Raw genomic sequence first — 18,186 nt, forward strand, 5'->3', positions numbered from 1 at the left:
TTTACCTCCATTCACATTTTTCATCATTGTTCCACAATGTTTATCATCATGAAATTAATATCTATATATTTTTATACTATACTTGCACTGCTAACCGTTTTCATACTTTATATATCTTAACATATTCATACACACTGTTAATACTGCTCACAGGCTGCTGTGTAGGCTATATCTAGTGTATTCATACCCCTCCTCACTGTTTATTCATCATTCACTTCATTCTATCTTTTATTCTGTAGATTGTGTACATTACTTTTCACTTTACTGCTTTATGCACTCCTGGTTAGAAGCTAAACTGCATTTCGTTGTGTCGGTACATGTAATATGTGTAATAACAATAAAGTATAATTTAATCTTGAGCAGGAACAAATGTATTTACTTCGTACATATCTGACATTAACGATTAAACACATTTGTGCATTCTTTATAAATGCAAATCGAGTCCAGCCAACTCCGGAGGTGGCGGTATGCACCTTAAAGTTGTTTGCAATCCGCGAAATAACCGAGAGAAGAAGAAGCCGAAGCCGAAGCCGACTCCGAGCTGTCCGACTTCAGGCGAGCTTTTTGAGACCTCCCCCGGCTGCGATCGGCTATTCTCGTCTACTTTCGAGGCGAGCCGCAGCTCGTCTCAAACAAGCCTCTAAACGTCCAGGAGCGACGCTTGGTCAGGGACCCCGTGGCGTGCAGTCGGGGCGCGCCGAGGTTCCTTCAGCTTCATAAACGGACGCAAAGAGCTTTCAACTGATTGCAATGTATTCTCATCGGCGGCGGTATTCATGGGCGCGGGAAGGGGGGTGCTGAGGGCGCTGCAGCACCCCATAGCGGCAGGCAGGAGGTGCGGAGCTCCCCTGTCTGAATTATTATTTGACGGTTATTGCTGCTCCCGCTGTGCATAATCTGTGTAATATGTAGCCAATAAATTCCACATTGTTGGTAAAATAATATTTTGGCCTGCCCCGAATGTTTTTTCTGTAGCCCCGGACAATTCTACCTCAATAATATAATACATTAACCGTGCTTTACGTGAACCTCATCAAGACACTAGAAAGGACGGCAGGACTGTAATTTCCCGTGTTCAATGAATGCAACAGAGGCAAGACACCAGACCAATCAGAGAGTTGCATGGAAATAAAAGTGTGCTTGTGTCATTCAAACTCGCGGCTCTGTGTGTGTGCGGAAATAGCGCATTTAGTGTGTGTGAGAGAGGGGGAGAGAGAGAGGGACCGGTGCCAGCAGCAGGGACCGTGTTGTTAGCATCTGGTTAGCTAGCTGCACTAACGGACATACGGAGCTGTTTGTTCCACAACAAGCTGGAGGAGAGCTCTCCTCTCAGACTGAGAGGCTCAGGTGAGCTAAGGACTCTGAGTGTTTAGATCAGGGGTGGGCAATTATTTTTTCCATGGGGCCACATGAGAAACAAAAAATATTGTGGAGGGCCGGGCCAAAAGGCTGAACTCAATTCTGCATAATATTAATTGTATTTCTTTATAAAAAGCAGTAAATAGCATTGTTTTGACAAGCTGGTAAGAGTATATGTTATAGTTGAGCAATGAAAAAGTGAGGTTGCCTTACAAAAAATGTAATTTATTCAATCAAATTTCCCAAAACAATGGTAAACAAAATGTGAACGTTTTTCACCATTTCTGACTCATATTAGTGAACATTTTCAGTCGCATTCACTACAAAACACATTTTGAGTTTCATATACTGTTGGAAAGTTGTGTAAAGGTTCTTAGCATTCTTAAGACATCACAACATTGTCTTTGTGCTCCAAACATTCAGCAAGATACATCATATTGAACTGTCACTGAACATCACTGAACTGTGATTTTGAGAAAAGGCTTCCAAAGAAAGTGTCCCAGTTCACTGCTAGTTGGTTCCTTTACATGCCTACATTTGTAGTCTAACCACCTCATTTGGTGTTTTTAAGTTCTTTTTTCTTGTTCAGTGAGAGAAATCTAGTCTCTGCTGGGGTTTAACGAGTGCATCGAAGTCAGGTTGAATGTCTGAGGTGGAGATGCGAAGCACAGCTGACAGATGATCATCAGTGAGAGAGGATCTATACCTGGATTTCATCAACTTCATCTTTGAAAATGTTTGTTCACATATGTAGGTAGAGCCAAAGAGAACCAACATCTTCTGAGCATGTCTCCTCATGTTTGGAAAGTTCTCCTCCTCGAGAGAAGAGTAGAAATCCAGCAGAGATCCTGACTTAAAGCGCTCTGCCAGTACTGCATCAGACTGCAGGTCAATGAGTTCCAGCTGAACATCACTGGGTGCATTATCCATACTGCAGGTAAAGGGAGAGGAAATCATGAGCATTTCATCCTCGATTGTTCGGAGATCTTCAAATCGCCTTGAAAACTCACCATGCAATGCTCCCAACATGGATGAGTACCTGCGGAGGTGATCAGCTGATGGTGTGACTTCTTTCAGGGTTTGCATGTGAGTGAGAGTGTTGCTCTCCAGTTGGCTTGAAATAAACTGTATCTTTCTCATGAAAGCCTTCACCAGGCTGTGCATTTCATGAACAAAAAGGCCCTTGCCTTGCAGTTTGGTGTTCAGTTCATTCATCAGTGCAGTCACATCAACAGCAAATGCAAAATCTGCCATCCAGTCCTCGTCTGAGAGCTCTGGGATGTCTTTGCCTTTCTTCTCACAAAACTCTTGAATCTCTGCTTTCAGGTCCCAAACTCTTTTTAGCACTTTGCCCAGGCTGAGCCATCTGACAGCTGTGTGGTAGCCGATGTCACTATGCTCAGTCTCATGCTCCTCCAAAAGTGCAACAAACTGTCTGTGATTCAATGCCCGTGCCCTGATGAAGTTTACTATTTTAGTAACAACATCAATAACATGGTGAATTTTTAGCACTGACTTGCACAACACATGTTGGTGTATAATACAATGCAAAAATACCAATTTCTGATCTGCGTCGATTTCAGTCACTTTATCTTGCATACGTTTCAAAAGTCCAACATTTTTACCTGTAAGATTTGGACAACCGTCTGTTGTGACACCTGCCAGTCTGTCCCATTTCAGTCCCAGCGTGTCCATGCACGCATTTACCTCCGTGAACAGATCGCTCCCTGTCGTCGTCCCTTTCATCGGCCGCATTGCTGCCAGCTCCTCCGTAATCTTGAAGTCCGGCGTTATCCCACGGACAAATACGAGTAACTGCGCTGTGTCGCGGACATCACAGCTCTCGTCCAAAGCCAAGGAGATAAAGTCAAAACTTGCCACTTCATGTTGCAGCTGAAGCTCCAGATTCCCCGCAATGTCCTCGATCCTTCTCGTCACGGTTCGCCTGGACAGCGGGACTTGCTCAAAGGCTTCTTTTTTTTCAGGGCATATTAGTGCTGCAGAGTCCACTAAGCACTCTTTGACAAACTCCCCCTCTGAGAATGGCTTACTGTGTTTAGCTATTTTGTGGGATATCACGAAGCTGGTCTTGGTTGCTGCATCCTTGGATGTGTGAAGCTTGGTAAAAAAGCCTTGCTGCTTTTGCAGCTTAGCTAGCAAAGCGTTCGATGTGCGCGCCCTTTCAGCATCAGTCAAGTTTTTGTATTTCTCCGCGTGTTTCGTCTCGTAATGCCGACTCAAATTGTAGTCCTTGAACACGGCGATCTGCTCCCCGCAAACTAAACACACGGCTTTACCTCCGACTTCAGTAAATAAATACTTAGCAGTCCAATTTTTGTTGAAAACCCTACATTCGGCATCTACCTTTCTTTTTTTAGCATCAGCTGACATTTTTGAGCGCTAAAGTCGTGTGTGGCCCGGGGGCCGTACAGTGCCCAGGTCTGGTTTAGATAGTTAACTTTAGTCTAAGTTATCTCAGTGGGTCTCAAACGGTTTGGTCAAAAATTATTCAAAAGATTATTTCCGCGGCACACCTTCATATGATCATTATAGTTATAAAAAAAATAAGAGAATAAAGGAAAAACAGTTATGAAATACTATATGGCAGTAAAACAAGACTACAGTTTGAAAGGAGAGTGATTTGTAAAATATCCATAAAGAAAAAGAACATCTGCTTACAGTTGTGTTTCATCTGGGTGTTGAGAGATGTATCCATAGATCTCTTAATGTTGCTCCCAAAGTGCACCAGATTGATGCTTTTAACTAGGGCTGGGCGATATGGTCTCTAAATGATATCGCGATATTTACTGACTATATCGCGATTTACGATATATATCGCGATATTCTGAAATGTCCTCTAAACATTTTTTTTTTATTTAACCCCCTGATGTTTACAGTCACGCCAGTATGATGATTCTAGTAGTCCCTGCAACATATGTCTGCATTTAAAAAAAATCGACTAATAATGAAGAAAATTAACACATTTGTTGCAATTGTAATTTATGCACTTACTACATTACTACTTGTACTACAACATTTGAATCATCAGTTCTTCCTCATTTTCCTCAATTGTTCATATTTGGTTTATGAAAATAATGATATTGTGGTCATTGTTCAAAAATGTCTGCTATTATTATGAGTAGTATTATTATTATTAGTAGTATAATGCGCTTTCTGTCTTCCTGTCATTATCAGGAATTAGACATGTAATGGCTATGTATTAGATTAGATTAGAACCTTCATTCTCCTAAACTGCTGGGACATTTCCCTATAGCCAATACCTTTTATATTTTCTACTCTTCACTTACTTGTCAGCATAGGTCGGCATTGATGTACAGAGCCGACAGAAGACCTTGTTTATATGGGCATCATATTGAGAGGTGCAGTGACGCGTCCTAAACCAGGAAGGAAGCTGCTGGTTCCCTCGACAAAAAAGCAATGGGATTTCTCCACAGGGTTTTGGAAAATAGCTGGAAATAAGGTCTGTGGAAAACAAACCTGTTTGATAAATGCACGTTTTTTTCAGCCGGATAATCTCCACATGTCTACCCTACTTTTATAATTTTCGAATCATAACTCTAATCGATAGATTATAAAAGGGTTTTAGGACGCGTCGCTGCACCACTAGAAGCCAACTCCATCGATCAAGCTGGCTGAAACTTTCTCTCCCTCTTCTTCTCATGCTCCCTGTCACTCTCCTTTAACTCCTCCGGTGACTTTATTTTATTTGAAGATAGTTTTTTGCCCGGCGCTCACGGGCAAACGGGAGCCTGCTCGCGCTGGCTCTGCAGCAAACAGCTGCGGCGGAGCCAGCGCGAGCAGGCTCCCGTTTGCCTTTCACCCAACAACGACAACCGCCTCACGAAACGCTATGTTGTAGCGTTAATAAACGAAACAATTTAACAAAATTGCTTGTCAAAGTACCTATACCACTAGACAATTTTATTTTTTTTAAGCAATATTTTTAGTGGCCCGAGCGGGCAAGTGGAAAGCACGTTATGCTGGCCCGGGGTGTCTAAATAGTGCTTCCGAGCCAGCGGGCCATTTATAATGTCGAGCCCTGCTCTCTGTCACTGTGCATGTGTGTAATGTTTGTGTGCAAGTTAGACGGGGCCTGCGTGTGTGCCTGCGTGTGTGACTGTGTCTATGAGGGAGAAAGGAAAGCTCATTTTGGCCGCGGCGGGAAATTGATTTGACAACATAATACTCGATGTTCACGATGTGGTCATTTACGACATCGCATGGAGTGCAATCCACGATGTATCGTGTAAACTCGATATATCGCCCAGCCCTACTTTTAACTTCAATATTTAAAAAAAATCTTCCCGGGGGACCATCCCCCCGGACCCCCCTAGAGGAGGCTAGGTCCGCTCCCCACTCGTAAAAAATAGCACTTTATCCCTGCCTATATGCCGTGAGCTGATTATCGAGCCTTCATTGTAACAGTCGCGGGTTTACTGTGTGTTTGCGTGTGGGGAGTTTTTTTGTGCGTGCTCTATAGTGCCCGTAATAGTGTTCACTGGAGTCCAGCACCTCAGCACCCCCACTCAAAATACCTTCCCGCGCCTCTGGCGGTATTTGATGCTCAGGGAAGCACCGCATCCGTTTATGTCGGCAACTCTTAAAGGCAATGTGAGCGTCCATTCCCATTGGATAACGGAGAATTCTACACCCGGAAGTAAGTATTATCCTTACTGTCGATTGATTTGACAGTGATATATCTCCACTACTCATCGACTCAAAACCACCAGATTTTTGTTTATTAAACTACGTTGATAGGTTTAAATTGTGTACAATGCTTTTGTGTTTTTCCCCTTCAATTCTGAGAAACAACTTGTTTTCTCTGAAATGTGGAGCGCCAAAGAGACTACACTACACACAATCCCCAGCTATTGTTGAGACGACGCCTGTCCGCTTTGTACGACGGAGTATTAGGGCCACACTTAGAAGAAAAGAAACAGAGAGACTTCGAGAATAAAGTCGTAATAATACGAGAATAAAGTCATAGTTACGAGAATAAAGTCATAGTTACGAGAATAAAGTCGTAATATTACGAGAATAAAGTCGTAATGTTACGAGAATAAAGTCATAATTACCCGATTAAAGTCATAGTTACGAGAATAAAGTCATAGTTACGAGAATAAAGTCGTAATATTACGAGAATAAAGTCGTAATGTTACGAGAATAAAGTAATAATTACACGATTAAAGTCATAGTTTCATAAGTGACTTGAGAGGCGGACTTGGAGGACATTGTTTCCTTTCAGCAGGAGGAAATGGCTGGTTCTGGCCGACTACATTACATTACATTGCATTTAGCTGACGCTTTTATCCAAAGCGACTTACAATGAGTGCATTCGACCAACAAGATACAAACTTCAAGAAAGCAGAATCATATAAGTACATCAGGTTTCATAGAGCTAAAATATTTCAAGTGCTACTCAACTGCTTTAGATAAGCCAGTCCTTTATTAGTATATACAGTTGCAAGAAAACCCTTGAAATGTGAACCCTTTGGAATTACCTGGATTTCTGCATAAGTTGGTCATAAAATGAAGGAAGCCACTGCTGTCCAGAAAAAACATTGCTGCACGTTCGAAGTTTGCAAAAGAGCACCTGGATGTTCCACAGCACTACTGGCAAAATATTCTGTGGACAGATTAAACCAAAATTGAGTTGTTTGGAAGGAACACACAACGCTATGTGTGGAGAAAACAAGGCACAGCACACCAACATCAAAACCTCATCCCAACTGTGAAGTATGGTGGAGGGAGCATCATGGTTTGGGGCTGCTTTGCTGCCTCAGGACCTGGACAGATTGCCATCATCGACGGAAAAATGAATTCTCAAGTTTATCAAGACATTTTGCTGGAGAACTTAAGGCCATCTGTCCACCAATTGAAGCTCAACAGAAGATGGGTGATGCAACAGGACAACGTCCCAAAGCACAGAAGTAAATCAACAACAGAATGGCTTCAACAGAAGAAAATACGCCTTCTGGAGTGGCCCAGTCAGAGTCCTGACCTCAACCCAATTGAGATGCTGTGGCATGACCTAAAGAGAGCGATTCACACCAGACATCCCAAGAATATTGCTGAACTGAAACTGTTTTGTAAAGAGGAATGTTCCAAAATTCCTCCTGACCGTTGTGCAGGTCTGATATGCAACTATAGGAAACGTTTGGTTGAGGTTATTGCTGCCAAAGGAGGGTCAACCAGTTATTAAATCCAAGGGTTCTCATACTTTTTCCACCCTGCACTGTGAATGTTTACATGGTGTGTTCAATAAAAACATAAAAACATATAATTGTTTGTGTGGTTTTAGCTTAAGCAGACAACAGGTTCCTCAACAGTGCATTACAAGACAGAATGTAAAAAATGGCTGTGAAATCCACAGTTATTTACAATGTTTGTGCACAGTAAATTACTGTATACCATTTTAGAGTATAATACCGTGTTTCCAACCAAAAATTACAGCAACTCTGGAGTTACTGTAGAAATAGCAGTAGTAACGTCCCAACTGTATAAAATCACAGTAACCAACAATGTACTGTATAAGATCACAGTAACCAACAATGTACTGTAGATAATCACAGTAACCAACAATGTACTGTAGATATTCACAGTAACCATCAATGTACTATCGATAATCACAGTAACCATCAATGTACTGTAGATAATCACAGTAACCATCAATGTACTGTCGATAATCACAGTAACCATCAATGTACTGTAGAACATCACAGTAACCTACAATGTACTGTAGATAATCACAGTAACCATCAATGTACTGTAGAACATCACAGTAACCTACAATGTACTGTAGATAATCACAGTAACCATCAATGTACTGTAGAACATCACAGTAACCTACAATGTACTGTAGATAATCACAGTAACCATCAACGTACTGTAGATATTCACAGTAACCAACAATGTACTGTAGATAATCACAGTAACCATCAATGTACTGTAGATATTCACAGTAACCAACAATGTACTCCAAATAATCACAGTAACCAACAATGTACTGTAGATATTCACAGTAACCAACAATGTACTGTAGATATTCACAGTAACCAACAATGTAATGTAGATAATCACAGTAACCAACAATGTACTGTAGAAGATCACAGTAACCAAAAAAGAAAGGACCAACCGAAAAACCCCATTTATAGCTAAAATAAACCAACATATGTTTCTTAATATATATCATCTTGATGCAGTGTAATTACTAGTTTGGCTAGATATTTTATATACTTAGTAGATACGTATTATTTGTAAGACCCTATGTCTTTGCAAACCGGACAAACTACAAATGTGGTGCTGATTTATACAAAGAATGTGTCTTTGCACCTTAAAAACACAACACAGAGGAATAAAAATAGAAAAAAGTAAGGTAATAATCATTATTTGTATTCCTTATTATCAGGGTGTACCAAGAAGTCAGTCAAGTCGCTTCAGTTGATTCAAAATGCTGCAGCTCGTGTACTAACCAGAGTTAGGAAAAGGGACCACATTACTCCTGTTCTGGCTGCCTTACACTGGCTCCCTATAGAACACAGGATAGAATTTAAAATTCTTCTTCTCGCCTACAAAGCCCTTAATGGGCAGGCGCCATCTTACCTTAAAGAACTCATTATACCCTACTGTCCTACTAGGGCATTGCGTTCCAAGAATGCAGGGTTGTTGGTTGTTCCTAGAGTCTCTAAAAGTACAATGGGAGCCAGAGCCTTTTCTTATCAAGCTCCACTTTTGTGGAATCAGCTTCCAGTTTGTGTTCAGGCGGCAGACACCATATCCGTTTTTAAGAGTGCGCTTAAGACCTTCCTTTTTGATAAAGCTTATAGTTAGGGCTGATTAGATTCAGCCCCTAGTTTTGCTGATATAGGCTTAGTTTGTCGGGGGACATCTTACTTCTTCCTTCTCTCTGTCTATACCTGTGTACTCTCATGTTCCGATTAACCCAGCTTCCCCAAATTTCTTTCTTTTTGGTGTCTATATACGCCGGGATCCGGAGTCATGGGTGATCCTGCGGTCCTGTGTCATGGATCGTGAGTCCTGGATCTTGAGTCGTGGCCGTGGTCCTGGATCATAAGTCCTGGATGGATATCCTCGTGGATTCATCTTCCTATTATACACACATGCATTTCCAAACATTTGGACTACCTATGTTGCAAATGTATTATCTTTTCAATTTACACACGGCATCTATTGCACGTCTGTCCGTCCTGGGAGAGGGATCCCTCCTCTGTTGCTCTCCCTGAGGTTTCTCCCATTTTTCCCTTTAAACTGTGGGTTTTCTCTGGAAGTTTTTCCTTGTACGATGTGAGGGTCTAAGGACAGAGGGTGTCGTATTGTCATACTGATATTCTGTACAAACTGTGAAGTCCACTGAGACAAATGTAACATTTGTGATATTGGGCTATATAAATAAACATTGATTGATTGATTGAAAAGTAGACGAGAATACCTCAAAGAAACATGGCATCAACTTAACACTTAGGTGTTAACTAGTGATGTTACGTATTGCGCCGAGGCTTTGGAGCGTGTGTCGAGTAATCCCTGAAGCTTTTTGTGAAGCATGTATCAAGGCTTGTATCGTTTTGGGCCAGTGACTTCATCGATGACAAACAAAGCCTCGCTGCCTGTCGATACCACGTGACTGCTTCAGGAAGCGATTCAGATCGGTTGAACCGTTGAACCACAACGCTCATAATACCCATGGATGTATAATAAGAACCATATTACCCCTCCTGTACCCGGGCCCGCTGGTGACACGATGGAATTAAAAGAGATCAGAACGTCACTTATATAGAGGTCGGAACATGTCATAAGTATAAATAGATACAAGCATAAATAAATGTAGGAATAAAAACATGAATAAATACAGGAATAAATATCTTAGTGTTTTCAGGGAGATTCAGCGTGTGTGCTGTGGCTCAGCTGGAAAGCAGTTGACTCACGACCGTAGGGTCCCTGGTTCAACGACTCGTCAATACGTCTTTTTTGTTGTTTATAAAAGCTACAGTTAAATGAGATAATGTAGCCTAGTTAATAAATGTATTCTTTGATATGGTTTAGCCTTTCTCAGGTTACAACATGGTTAAGTTTATGAATATTACTAAGGAATACAAATCCCTCTTCGCAATGTCAGCCTCCTTAGGCTTTTCAATCACAATCAACTGGAATAAAAACAATATTGTTAACATGAACATATGATTTTATGTTCGTTGTTTGAGTTATTCTAAGGCTTTACTCATTGGGAACTCGGTATGAGATAGAGCACACTGTTGAGATGTCCAATCTGCCTGTTTTACACACTTTGACCAACAGGGGGTTTGTGTTCAAATGAAGCCCATGATGAAGATTCATGAGGTTAAACCTTTTGCGAAACAATTGGCTGGAAAGCTTTAAAGCTTCATAAGGCTTCATCTCACCATCACTAGTGTTAACTCAACAAACTGACCTGCTACAATCTTCTTCTTCTTTAGTGTTTATTGGCGGTTGGCAAACCAAATGTTAGGTGCATTACCGCCACCAACTGGACTGGAGTATGGACAAGAGACTATGCAGAAAACAATAAACAAAATAAAACAAACAAAAAACAACAAAAAATAAAATAAATAAAACCAAAACTCTAGATTATTTTTAATTTATCAATTTCTCTAAGAAACGTAATAAGCTCACAATACATATTGCCTGATGTTGACCTGCTACAATGAAAAACCAAGGAACCTATATAGTGGCTTGGCCAAACCAAGTTGAAACCAAGGGATAATTAATAGTAACAGAATACACAAAGGACACTGACAAAACCCAAATTCCCCCTTTAACATGGAAGCAGGTGGTTTGTCCCAATTGGCTCCTTGCAGTATTTAGTCCTCGGCGCTAGGCCACGCCCTTTGCTGAACCAGGAAGTAAACTGCCCCAATGGACATGGTAACTCAAGAGACAAAGAAATGTAATTAATACAAATAATTTTGTGAGTTAATTTATGTAACCCTAGCCAAAGTTTGACAGTCCGACGTCAGGCCGCTTAGTGAAAAAGCAAGTTAAGCTAATTGTACTCTGCAAGCTTATCAAAATGTCTTACACGTGTAAGGTTTGTAAGTTCAGTAGCTACAGGGTCCATTCCTGCATGCATTTGGTTGTTTGTATTCAAAGTGTTTTCACATGTTGTGTATTATCTAAGAATAGTGATAATGGTCTGTCATTTCATGTTGAGTAAGGTTTTCATGTTTATTCACGTCATGACAGTTCTGTCTGTCGTTCATCTCTAGTTAAGTCCCTGTTTTTTGTCTCCTTTTCCATTTCCTGTTTCATTTTCCCTCTTGTTTCTCATTTCAGGCCCTGTTACTTCATCCCTTTGTGTGTTTGCCCGCCATCGTCAGCGTCTGCCCCACCCCTGATTGTTTCCACCTGTTCCCACTCACCTCATGTTTAAATAGTCCTGTCTTCCCCCTGTCCTGTGTCAGTTCATGTTTGTTCTCACATGTGGTCGTGCCAGGCCTCAGCAAAGAGAGGATCGTTTCCAGTCTTGTCAGGTTTTGTTGTTTTGTTAGTTTAAGTTTCATATTCTTTGTGTTTTATCGCCACTGTTTTAAAAATGCAATCTCCATGTGTTTGGATATTAATATCGATTTTTTTATGGATGAAAATATTTATCATTTAGCATAAGAAAATACATGGTCTTGATACCATTCAACAATTAAGAATACATTGTTAAAATGTATTGTTTGCTGTCTCCCTGCAGTTATTGGTGGGCTTTAAAATTGTGTTACGAATTTCTGGTAATCTGTAAATTACCAGCATGACATGAAGTATACTATAATAAATAGTTTTACAATACTGATACTGTATCTTAAAATTATAGCATTAAAGTTTCTATTTTACAATTTAAACACTATTACCGTAAACAAAAATACAATACTTTTTAAATTGCAGTGTTTTATTTTATAGTTAAAATACTATTAGCTTAAAAAAAATACAATGCTTGGAAATTACTGTTTTATTTTACAGCTATAACACTACTGCTGTAACCAAAAAATAAAGTAATTAAATATTACTGTGTTTCATTTTACAGTTAAAACGCTATTACCGTAAACACAAATACAGTACTTGGAAGTTACTGTGTTTTATTTTACACTGTTACTGTAAATAAAAACTTATAAATACTGTGATTACCTTTACAGTATTTAACTGGCAGCAATTGACAAGTTACTTACTGTAATTCATTTTACAGTATTTAACTGGCAGCAATTGACAAGTTACTTACTGTTATTCATTTTACAGTATTTAACTGGCAGCAATTGACAAGTTACTTACTGTTATTCATTGTACAGTATTTAACTGGCAGCAATTGACAAGTTACTTACTGTAATTCATTTTATAGTATTTAACTGGCAGCAATTGACAAGTTACTTACTGTAAAATGAACTACAGTACAGTAAGTAACTTGTCAAGCGTTGCCAGTTAAATACTGTAAAATGAATAACAGTAAGTAACTTGTTAATTGCTGCCAGTTAAATACTGTGAATTTCACGGTACGTTTCTTACAGTGCATCTATCAATATGTGTGTATACCTCCACCATTAAACTGTCAAATTCTGCACATTTCTTATACTATCTACATACATAAGAGTATAATTAATGTGTATAATATTAGTTAAAATAAGTGCTTCAACATATTTAACATTGCAGGACAGCAATATATTAGACGTTAAGTACTTTGTCAGGCTTAATATTTATCTGTAGATAGATACCCCCAAAGCTTTTTTCTTATTTAAAAGAAGACCTTAACCTAAAGTATTCTTTAATGTGTTAATAAAGGTTAATTAGTTTGTCTGTTTTGCTCATCCTCATATTAATATCTTTGTACATCCAGCATTAAACTGTTTTATGTAGAGATCACTTACAGTATCTTCTTAAATTTTTCTATTCTATATTTCTATCATTGAGCTTCTACTTTGTACGGAGCCCCCTAGGGGACATGGAGAAGAAAAAAAATTTAATTGGAAAATAAAATGAGTTTTGCGAGATATTGCAAAACCCCTTTGCGAGATCTCGCAGTACTTTTTCGATATCTCGCAAAACCCCATTGCAGTTTGTAGACGGTCCCTAAGCACCCCTCTCCTTCCTCAAACTGCAGATTGTGACCAATTCTTGATGTTTAGCTCGGATGACGGCGCGTATCGAACTGTACTGATAAAAACGACTCTGTAGCTTGTTGTCTACCTTGCTATGATTGTGAAGTCATGTTGTTTGTATTTTTATAACGTTATGTTCATGTGTTACTGATCCGAGGAAATTCAAATCTGTCAATAACGTTGGGTTACGTATTGTAACCCTTGTTATATTAGTACAGGCGGAGCCCTCTCTACTGGACTCTATGGGTACTACCTTACCCTGCGAGCATTCTCCCACTGAGACTTCTATAGACGTAGCCGGCCTTGGGCGGGCCTACCTGAATGCGCGCGCATCACACCGTATAAAAGGAGGCCTCGCCTCCTGACTATCACCCTACACCTCTCTTCAGCGAGCGGAATAGGACAGACAGTGCCCTGAGTAGAGGGCTCCGCCTGTGCTAATATAACAAGGGTTACAATACGTAACCCAACGTTATATCTCTCACAGGCTCCGCCCTCTACTGGACTCTATGGGTACAGTGGGTGGAGCCCCGATGTATACGCGCACTGTCGGTCCAAAAACAACATTCCAACCTACTGTCCCTGACCGGCTTTTCTGGTCAGCAGCTGCTGCCCCACATTCTCCTTTAACCCGGTTGTGACTGAGGAGAAATCTGGGCTGTGGCTGACAGAGCACACCCTGCTGTGCTTACCTCACAGAAAGTGTGCTAAAAAAACAGTGCCGGGGACCCCCCCCCCCCCCCCCCCCCCCCCTACAAATCCTGTGTTGCCTCAGCAAGCACAGACGAGGAGAAAGAGCCAGACATGTCCAAGAGATAAAACCTTATGAAGGGGCCTGGCGTTGACCAAGACGCCGCTGTGCATATATCCTCCACACTCACACCGTTGAAAAAGGCTGTCGACACAGCCACAGCCCGTGTGGAGTGTGCACGAGCCCCTGTGGGGCAGGCTCTCCCTCCCTGTCCGTAGGCATATGCAATGCACTCGCAGAGCCAGCCTGCCAGGCGTTTCTTGGACAGAACTTTCCCGATCACTCCGCCCCCGAAGCACACGAACAGCTGTTCGGTGAATCTAAGGGCAGCCGTGCGCTCCACATAACATGCTAGCGCACGCAGTTCCCACCATAGGGGAGAAGACTAAAACCCCCTAACTGAATAGCCCTCGACCTGAACACACTCCTTAGGCTCTTGGGCACAAAGGAGGGGTTCGGTCTGACTGTCGCGCCGCTCAGGTCACCCAGAGCGGTTAACTCTGACACTTTTTTTTTTTTTGGCTGACGTTAAGGCAAGAAGCAAAGCTGTCTTCCACAACAGTGCTTTTAGGGAGGAGAGCTCCAGAGGCTCAAATGGTTCTGAGACCAGAGCTTCGAGCACTAGGGGCAGGTCCCACTGCGGGGTGGAGGCGTGCACTACTGGGCGCAGCCTCCTGGACTCCGCCCTGCCTGTTGATATAAGCCACTGTGATGTAGGAGGTCATCCGTCCCAGTGGAGACCCCCTCCGGAGGTGATCCGGGGACCCCCAAAACCGGAGATTGCCCTCCACTGAGGGGGGGATGGTCCCCAGCCGCCGTTTGTGCCTCTTGGGATCCAAACGCAGGCTGGAGAACCACCTTTGCAGGCGGCGCATATGCAGTAACCCCAGCGGGACCACAATGTGAGCAGCCGCCATGAGACTCAAAGTCTGCATGACAGTTAAAGCTGTCACTGTCGCCCCCTGTCACATCCTGTGAACCGCCCGGAGAAGGGACGCACTTCTGCTCTCTGACAGGGTGGCGCGTAGCACGCCTGCTGTCACAATCTTATGAAGGACCCAAATGCAGCACTCGAGAAACCACGGAGTATTGGTAATGTACTTTATTGGTAATAATACCAGAGCAGAGGGATAACGGATGATGTACACGCAAACGAACCAGAGGACAGCGGGCAGAAGGTGAGTCAGGGCTGGGCAGAGGGTCAGGGAGCAGGCGAGGCGGTCCGCGTAGGTACAGGCAGGGTCAGACAGCAGGCAAGGCAGGATAGTCCAAGGACAGGCAGGATCAGGTATCAGGCAGGTCGGGGACAGGCACGGTCGGAACCGGGTAGGCAATCTGATGACAAACACGTGAAAGACTAGCATCGGGTGTGTGTCTGGTGAGGGTTTAAATACTGGCAGTGAAGCTAATGGGTGCAGAAGAGAAAGAGAGTGAGCAAAAACGTGGGTGTGGTTAACAGGTGAGACAGGTGAATGGAAAACTACTGGTGAAAGATGGAGCAGAGTGTGACAGAACCCCCCCCCCCCTAATGGACGGCTCCTGACGTCCCTAAACGCTAATCTACAGAGGAGGGTGGGAGGTAGGGTTAGTACTCATCTGAAAAAGTTATTTCGGCCTCCTTCTCCTGCCCCCTGTGGGAATTGGCGTCCTCATCAGAAGCAGGCCCCTCGCTGTCCTCCTCGGAAGACAGTATGTGTAGAGACACTCCCTGTGTCTCTGCCCGTCGATGTGATGACCTTAGAAGTTTGCTCGGGATTGCGCTGATGGAACTCTCTGATGAGCCGGGGTTCCAACACATGACGAGCTGGAACCCAAGACCTCTCCTCAGGGCCGTAACCCTCCCAGTCTACCAGGTACTGGATTACTCTCCCTCTGCGACGGGAACGAAGCAGTCGATGAAAGGTGTATGTAGGTCCGCCGCCAATCATCCGGGGGGGTAGTGGAGGAGGGACCGCAGGAACCAGTGCACTCTCTCGGACAGGTTTGATCCTGGAAACGTGAAAGGTGGGATGGACCCGCAGAGTCCGAGGCAGTCTTAGCCTTACTGCTGCGGGATTGATTATCCTTATAATCTCAAAAGGTCCAATGAACCTCGGTGCAAGCTTTTTGGACTCCACCCGTAAAGGAATATCCTGGGCGGACAGCCATACCTTTTGGCCCACCTGGTAGACGGCGGTTGGCAGAGGAGGCGTACCGGGTGGCCGAACGAACAAGAGTTATCCGGGCTTGATTCCAGGTCTGACGACAGCGACGGATGAAAGCCTGGACGGACGGACAGGTAACCTCCCTCCCCAGGGCCGGAAACAGAGCGGGTTGGAACCCGTATGCACACTGAAATGGGGACAACTTGGTGGCCGAACTGATCAGCGTGTTGTGGGCGTACTCGACCCAGAGCAGTTGTTTAGCCCAGGCCGCTGGGTGCTTTGAGGCTATACAGCGTAAATCCGTCTCCATCTCCTGGTTCTTCCTTTCAGTCTGACCGTTGGATTGAGGATGGAAACCCGATGACAGACTGACTGTGGCCCCAATGAGCGTGCAGAATTCCCTCCAGAACACTGAGGTAAATTGGGGACCACGATCGGAAACCACATCGGTAGGTAGCCCATGGAGCCGGAACACATGGAACAGGACCAGCTCCGCCGTCTTTTTAGCTGAGGGGAGCTTGGGAATCGGCACAAAATGAGCCATCTTACTGAACCGGTCTACCACCGTCAAGATGGCAGTGTGCCCGTTGGACGGTGGAAGACCAGTAACAAAGTCCAGAGAAATGTGGGACCAGGGGCGATGAGGGATAGGCAGAGGTTGTAGGAAACCAGCAGGAGCTTGGTGAGAAGACTTCTGTTGATTGCACACAGGGCAGGCATTAACAAATTCCCTGGTGTCCTCCTTAAGTGTTGCCCACCAAAACCTTTGCTGGACAACCTCCCGGGTACGTTGGATACCAGGATGGCAGGTGAGTCTGGAGTTGTGGGCCCACTGAAAAACATCAGACCTCAACATCTGCGGAACGAACAGGCGGTTCGGAGGACAGGCACTGGGTCCCGGCTGGTCCTCCAGGGTGGCCTTGACCCTCTCCTCCGCTGCCCAGGTGAGGGCGGCGACGAGCTGAGGAGTCGGAAGGATGGTGTCCGAGCCTCTGGGAATGTTCCCTCCCTCACCAAACTGACGAGACAGTCAGCCTTAATGTTCCGAGAACCAGGGCGGTAGGAGAGGGAGAAATTGAACCGAGTGAAAAAGAGGGCCCATCTCCCCGTCGGGAATTCAGTCTGCGGGCCGACCGGATGTATTCCAAATTCTTGTGGTCGGTCCACACCAGGAAAGGTTGACTGGTCCCCTCGAGCCAGTGACGCCACTCCTCCAGAGCCAACTTCATTGCTAGCAGCTCCCGGTTTCCTACATCAGAGGTTCCCAAACTTTTTGTGCCCAAGGCACACCAAAGGACAAGTAAAAATCTCAAGGCACACCTATTGTGCAAAATAGCCCTTATAACACGTGTTATCACTCATAACATGTAAAATATCTGTAAATGTGCATAATTATTTACTAATGCCAAATAAAATGTGACAAAGACAACTATATTACTCATGAAATATTTATTAACGAAATATTTCAGAAATTCATTTGAAACTTTATCAAATTAGGCTTCATCAAAGCAGCAACACACTCATTTAAACCAGACAGGTCACAAAATAAAAAATGAGGCAAAGGAAACTCAGCAGAAATTCAGCACAGAGAACTGTCAATGCAAGGAAGATGCATTGTCTAGACCCTCCAGAAAAACGCAATTCTGCGATCGCAGAATTTACCGCATAATCAGCAAAATGGCGCAGATTTTTAAAAGGCCGCATATTTATCAAAAGGCCGCATAATCCCCGCATTTTTCCACACAAAGTTGAGGGAAAAAAAAGTTACGTGACGTCATCAGCTCGC

The 18,186-nt window shown here is 43.3% G+C and overlaps 1 long non-coding RNA gene across 1 annotated transcript; it reads left to right on the forward strand.

Moving 5' to 3' along the window:
• The first annotated feature begins 3,284 nt into the window (after positions 1-3,284).
• On the forward strand, positions 3,285-9,815 carry LOC307023583. The gene is made up of 2 exons (XR_013803739.1): positions 3,285-5,109; positions 5,182-9,815. It is a non-coding gene; the product is annotated as an uncharacterized lncRNA (long non-coding RNA).
• The last annotated feature ends 8,371 nt before the right edge of the window (positions 9,816-18,186 follow it).

This window comes from Notothenia rossii, assembly GCF_949606895.1.
Source record: "Notothenia rossii genome assembly, chromosome: 11".
Classification (NCBI taxonomy): Eukaryota; Metazoa; Chordata; class Actinopteri; order Perciformes; family Nototheniidae; genus Notothenia; species Notothenia rossii.